The 7,500-nt window shown below is 28.7% G+C and overlaps 1 protein-coding gene across 3 annotated transcripts in view; it reads left to right on the top strand.

The window, feature by feature from the left end:
* LOC124949970 (adenylate cyclase type 6) overlaps positions 1-7,500 on the top strand; it is a 77,784-nt gene that overhangs the window by 975 nt on the left and 69,309 nt on the right. Inside the window, exon 1 of one of the 3 annotated variants that reach the window (XM_047495927.1) lies at positions 472-760. The exons of the other annotated variants lie outside the window; for them this stretch is intronic. The gene's annotated coding sequence lies outside the window, so the exon portion shown is untranslated. Of the gene's footprint in view, positions 1-471; positions 761-7,500 lie in introns of those variants that run through there. 3 annotated transcript variants of the gene reach the window in all.

Here is a 7,500-nt window from a genome sequence, read left to right as displayed (position 1 = left end):
CAAGATTGAAATAGAATCATGAAATGAAGTGGTCGCGTAGTTGAGTTCTCCTCTAGTCGACCCTTTGATCATTGTCGCACCGTTTCCCTTTGATCTTTGATGAACCCTTGAAACAACGTATATCCAAGGCTAATATCCTCGAGATAAACCGATCGATCGATCGATCGACAGATCGATGGATCGATCGATTGATCCACCGATCGATCTTTACTCTTAGTGATCGAAAGAGGATAAAAAAAAAATTAATTTATTCCTCGTAGGATTTTATTAATTTTCTTTCGTTCTTTTTTTTGTTCTTTTATATATATATATATATATATATATATATATATATATTCTTGTGGTCAATGATGCTTAAGAGAAAAAACTCGTGTTAAAACTAAAGAAGTGTGATAATCTCAATTATTTATTGTCTCAACGTAGTAATTTTAATCTTCGTGTTACTCCTACTGCTATTGCTGTTGTTACTAGATATGGTTACCAATAATCGTTGTCGCGTTCGATCGATGAGAATTTAAAGGGGGAGAAAGAAGAGAAAAAGGAAAAAAAAACGGGAAAGAAAAAAAAAGAGAGACAGAACGGAACGAAAATAAAAGAAACGGAAAAAAAAAATTAAAATAGATAAATAAATAAATGAAAAGTGGGCAAGAGAAAAAAAAGGGAAAGGAGAAGAAAGGAAAAAGGAAGTAAGGCTTTTTTTTTATACCTTCGAGAATGAAAATCGTGTCAAGATCATCGTGTACGGAGCCGTTGTTGTTGGGTAAGAACGCTCGCGCGAATTTTATCGTCAATTAGTAGGTACAGACAGCTCGCTAATCGTCGTGACACACGGGACACACGTTTTGCAACTAACAATATGTCTTTCTTTCTTTCTTTCTTTTTCTCTCTCTTTCTCTCTTTCTATTTAGTTTCTATATCATGGTAACTCTTCTCCATATGCTAAAGTAAAAAAATATTTCTAATGCGAATCGTGTGCAACCTCGTGCTCGTAATATCGATCGTAGATACCGACGACAATTCTCTTTATCGTACGATTTTTCGATACGAGCGGTAAGAACGATATACATATACATACATACATACATACATACATACATACATACATACATACATACATACATATATACATACATACATACATACATACATACATATATATATATATATATATATATATATAAAATATATAAAATATAAAATATATAAAAATATAAAAATATAAAAATATAAAATATATAAAATATATATAATAAAAGAGAAAGAAGGAAAAAGAAGAGGAGGAAAAAGAAAAATAGAGTAAAAAATTTACAAGTTACATAACGCAATATGAATGTACAAATTTGAATGAGAGATTGTGCCAATTCGATTAGGGACACGCACACGCACATACACACGTACACAGATTCTTTTATAACGAAAAAGATCAAAGTTGCAAAAATATAATATAGAGCTCTCGTAGATCGTATTTTTTTTTCTTACGTATATATTTGCGTGTGTATACTTTTTATTTTTTTCTCTTTTTATTTTTCTTTTCTTTCTTTTTTTTTCCTTTTTTACTTAAGGCATACATTAGAAATGCGAAGAAATGAATGAAACGAACGATTCGCGGTCACTCGTGAAAGAAAGAGAAAGAGAGAGAGGGAGATAGATAGAGATAGATAGATAGAGAGAAAGAGAGAGAGAGAGAGAGAGAGAGAGAGTGTAACTCTTTTAAAAAATATCTTCAATCGACTCTTACAACCGTTATAGATATTCCTCTCATATATATATATATATATATATATATATATATATATATATCGATCGATACATATAATCGTAGGTTGTGCTATATCGTATACCAGTTTCTTACATCGTTCCTGATAAAATGCCTTTTGCCCGACGTCGGACAATCGACATCGAACAAAAATATCTATTCTTGGTCTTCTATCACCAACCCAGAATAATCGACTAACGTTACTTCCGAATTAACGGATCATAGATATTTCATAATCTATTATTGAAAGATTAGATATACGAAGTGTTAGAAATTAATTGCAATGAAATAACGCAAATGTTATAAGTATTGTTTTAATACGTACAAAGAAACAAATAGAGATTCTTTTCTTTTCCTTTTTTCCTTTAATTAAATCAATAAAATAAAAAAGAACAAAAAAAAATCAGAAATCACGAGAGAGAGAGAGAAAGAGAGAGAGAGAAAGAGAGAGAGAGAGAGAGAGAGAGAGAGAGAGACAGAAAGGGTCCATTTTCCTATTATTTCAACGTTTAAGACGAAACTCAAAGCTTCTCTTCTAGGCATTTAACCCATGTTAATATGTTACACGCGTGAAAACTCAGTGAATATAGCATTAGTTAGTTTAGTTTCATGACGTCCTGTTTCGAGGCTTTCCATTTGGCTCTCTTTCTCTCTCTCTCTCTCTCTCTCTCTTTCTCTTTCTCTCATATAGACCCTCTATATTATACTACATCTATATAACCGACAGAATTTACTGATTAATTCGAAACTACGATAACGATATGCAATAAGTAAATAAAGGATAAAGGTGAGTTGCAACTATCGATGACGCGTATAGAATATAGTTAACGTTTCTAATGAAAAGGCGTTACGTTATCGTTCTTAATATTCGATGTCGCTTGATATAAAGAAACCAGTTGTAATTATGTTCGGTTATATTGACGTAAGATACATTATTTATATATATATATATATATATATATATATGCATATATGTATTTATGTACATGTAGGCAAAGCAACATATCTCTCATGATAGTAATAATCTTCTACATGCAAAACTATTCATCGTGATTCTAACTAGGAAACTAATAACATGGACACGAGTCAATGTTAAATGACGATAATTGCCCGTTGTGATATATTATAATATTATTCGTTCGTTATAGGACGACGACTAACATTTTAATCGTTATTTGTATTATTAAAAAAAAGAAAAAAAAAAACAGATTCACTCGAATAAGATTGTTTCGAACGTGACGTTTAATTATTAATGGCTTATTATTGTTCGTCCTGACGTATTAATTGTAACTATGTATGACGTATAGAAACAAAAAACACAAAAAGAAAAGAAAGAAAAACGAAAAAGAAAAAGATTTCCTCGAAAATAAAGATCATTTTTAATTATTATATATCACATATTTATATTCGTACAGAAATATAAACATATAATTAACTTAATAATATTAAATTTTAAATTAATTAATAATTCTAATACACTTAATGTTATTATTTTAATAAGTTGAGCGTCACTGTTATGAGTGAGCAGATTAGTCAGTAGTATAGTCAGGTTTTGATCGGACTAAACGATACGCAATCCTACGGCCATGAGGGTACCTGCACTCATTATCATTCCTTCCGGGAGAACTTCAATATTATGTTGAGTATCTTACGTTAATTGCACTTCTGGGAAGAGAAAGATAGAGAGAGAAAGAGAGAGATCATTCAGGTAGGAAGAAAGGAAAGGAAAAAAAAAGAAAGAAAAGAGAAGAGAAGAGAAGAAAAGAAAAGAAAAGAAAGGAAAGAACAAAAAAAAAAAAAAGAAAATCATAAAGAGTTAGATGAAAAATGAACGCGTGAGATTAAAAAGTTGATTAAAATCTTTCATCCCTCGTATTTCCACATATCGATGTTGATATAATTCATTGGTGAAACAACAATATCATTATACATATTTTCTATGTATGTATAAGAAAAAAAAAAAAAAAAAAAAAAAAAGAAAAAGGAAAAAAGAAAAATTATCTGCAAATAATTCAAAAATTTTTATAAATAATTTCGTTTGAATCGCTCGATAAAAAAAAATATATATATATATATATTTTTTTTTTTCCTATATAAACATGCTAAAACAAAACTCTTTATTCATCGTTTATATTATATCTCTTTTTTTACTCGAATTAGGTGAAATAATTACGAAAAGGCGTAAAGAAATATTACGTACGTTTATTTCTTCCTTTCTTCTTCTTTTATTTTTATTTTTTTTTTCTAATTATATAATACACGCATTAAAATGTAAAAAAAAAAAAAAAAAAAAAAGAAGAATAAATCCCAAGAAAATGCGATCACATCGAGAAAGTTTATTTTTATCAGATGCTGCTCCATTGTGTGTTTTCTTTAGCAAAGATACACGAGTGGGGTAGTATCTTCGTCGAGAAGACGAGTGAAAAAGTATTTGTATGTGTATGTATGAGAGAGAAGAGAAAGAGAGAGAGAGAGAGAGAGAGAGAGAGAGAGAGAGAGAGAGAGGGAGAAAACTAACCGGACTATGTCTCTTCTGGCGCGTCAGCCTGCGTAATAAAATAGGCGCCAGGGTTCCGGATCGAAAACAAACGTAAATCGAGGGTGGAAGAACGTAAGTGACACGACTATATTATGACGGAGGGACACCAACTTGCTTTTCCACGCGCACGAGTAAACAAAAGGGTAAACACATCCACGTACACATAAGCGTACTCTCTTTCTCTCTCTCTCTCTCTCTCTCTCTCTCTCTGACTCTCATTCTTTGTCTACGTAATAACATTGCATCGTCACGGTTTTACACGAACGATCGAATGACGAATAATATATTTAGAAACAATAAATATATTTTCATTTTTAAGAAATATATTTAGAGAAAATATATTTTCATTTTTAAGAAATATATTTAGAGAAAATATATATGTTATCACTTTTAGAAATATATTTTCGAACGAGAATAAATTTGCGTAGGACGTTAAATATTGTATCGGATTAAAATGAAATATATTTGACGGAAAATATATATTTTTATTCTTAGAAATATTTTTTTGAAGCAAAAAAAAAGATTTGTTTACGATGTTTAAACACTGCAAAAAGATTCAAATTATATATATATATATATATATATATATATATATATATATATATAAATATACATTTTAATTTTTAGAAATATATTTTGAATGAGAAAAAATTTGTTAACTGCGTTAACATTGGATTAAAATTTTACGTTTTACATAATGTATATTCCAAAAAATATCTCTCTTTATCTCTTTTCTTTCGCTTTATCGATCAAACGACGAAAAATATATTTCTATTTTTTATCGATACTTGAATGAGGAAAATGTTATACAACATTGATATTACATTAGAATAATGCATTTGACATAATTTATATTTTTCCAATATTATTTCTCATTTATTTTATTTCACCATTCAAAATTTTTTGGCAAACGAAATATATACAATTATTTTTTAAACAAACAAAGTACGTAAATATATAAATATATATATACGCGTATATATATATGTATAACGCGAAAACTGCAGTAATTAAAGAGACACGATGTGTATGGTCGGCTCGTTAAATAATATTTCTTTACTTTAAAATACTACATTTTCTGTTTCAAAAAAAGAAAAAAAAAGAGAGAGAGAGAAAAAGTATCAAACATGAAAATAGTTTGTTAGTCTATGATTAAGTTATTCCAAAAAAAAAAAAAAAAAAAAAAAAAAAAAAAAAAAAAAAGAAAGGAAATAATATTCAAATAAATTTCTCATATAATATACAAATCCACTTATTGTCTAGTTTTTTTTTTTTTTTTCTTTGTTTAATCGAAAACTCACGAATCAAGATCGAACTATCGATCGATAAGAATAAATATCGTACGATTTTGCAAATCAATAATTTTTCTTATAGGAATAATATGGCACAATTTAAATTGCTCCACATATATCTAGTAATAGATTTTTATCGGACGTTCGAATCGACCTTCTTCTCTTCGACTTTCTATTTTCAAGATGTTGACTTCGAAAGTCGATTGGGAATGAAATTCAACTTACGTACATATATTGCTCGTTATTGTGAATTCTAATAGTAGTACTATCCGACAGAAAGAAGTTAATAAAAATTTTCGAAGAATAGATCGCATCGTAGAAAAGTAGTTTTCAAACGAATTCAAGTCGATCAAAGAAAATGAATGTATTTCTTCATTCATCTTTTTTAAAGAAGAAAAAGATTATATTCTTTCTTTCTTCTTTTTATGTTTCTTTCTATCTTTCTTTTTTATTATTTTTTTTTTATTTTTTCTTTGTACATACGACATTATAAAATTTATTTTCCATATTCTTCTCCTTCTTCTTCTTCTTCTTCTTTTTTTGCTTTTGTTTTCGTTGTTTTCTTTTTGGTTTTGTATTCTTTTTTTTTTCATTTTTTTTTCTTTTTCTTTTCTTTATTACTTGTATTCAACGAGAAAATAATTTGTCATCGGAGAGAATATAACGAATGAGAATGGGGGGAGGATATATCAAAAGTCGTCTCATGATCCGAAGAACGATCGGATTTATTACTCTGACGAATCAAAAGTGCGGCTACGTGTGTAACTATGTAAGTAGGATGATTACGTAATGAACGATCGAGAGAAGAGGATTCACTCTACGTAACACAATGACCTTTCTGTAAATCTTCTCTTCTCAAAGGCACCTATATCTCTTATAAGAATAATAATATTTCGAGAATGATTTATACAGATAAGGCTTTTCATTTATAATTTGACGTTCCTTTATAATGATTGTATTAATAAAAAAAAAAAATATATATATATATATACATACGCATATGCGTGGTTGTATATGTACGTATATGTATATATATGTTGTATATATATATATATATATATATATATATATATATAAACATGTATGTACGATATGGTGAAGAACATATAGAATTATTAATTAAAAAATATTCGAGTAGAAATCGATCTCTCGATATATAGACAATTATTAACGATAAAATTGATCATTAGAGATTATTGAAACGCGAAAAGAAAAAACGAAAAAAAATAGAAACGAATACATCGGATTTTTGTATATACATATATTTTTTCTTTAACATTTTTTTTTATTTTTTTTTTTTTTTTTTTTTTTTTAAATTCCCAATACACAAAATACACAATGACTTCACAAGTAATAAATAAAGTCTCTCGGTCAGAGATCAACAAAGGAATTTATCACATTGTTCACGTTAATAAGTAATCACAATAATCCGATGGCAAATTCATTATCACAATCGTAAACACTGAAAGATAGTCGTGCTTTCTATTAATTAAATGCCGGAGATAAATGGTGGAAAAGATTAGAGATTAATTATTTCTCAATTGGGTGAAGAAAAAATCTATGGGCTGGATTTTGCGATATTTTATTCGATCATTAAACTAATCATATAATATAATTTTATATAAACAATTACATAAGTACATAAATAAGTACTAAAGAAAATTAATCGTAAGACCATGAGACGTGATAAGAACAGAGGAGACATATAACGCGGTGAGGAAGTGAGGTACCACACCATGCGTCAAATTGGGTTAATGCTAACGTAGTTATCCAACTACATGATCGAAAATCCAATAAACGACGAGTCGAGAAGAGTTTTTCTAAACGTTTTCATCTCTCTCTCTCTCTTTCTCTTTCTCTCTCTCTCTCTCTCACACTTTCTCTCTCTCTCTCTTCTAACATGCTGACGTTAT

The sequence above is a fragment of the Vespa velutina genome, chromosome 6, assembly GCF_912470025.1.
Source record: "Vespa velutina chromosome 6, iVesVel2.1, whole genome shotgun sequence".
Lineage (NCBI taxonomy): Eukaryota > Metazoa > Arthropoda > Insecta > Hymenoptera > Vespidae > Vespa > Vespa velutina.
The sequence above is the reverse complement of the archived record's forward strand: the minus strand, read 5'-3'. Positions and strand labels throughout refer to the sequence as shown.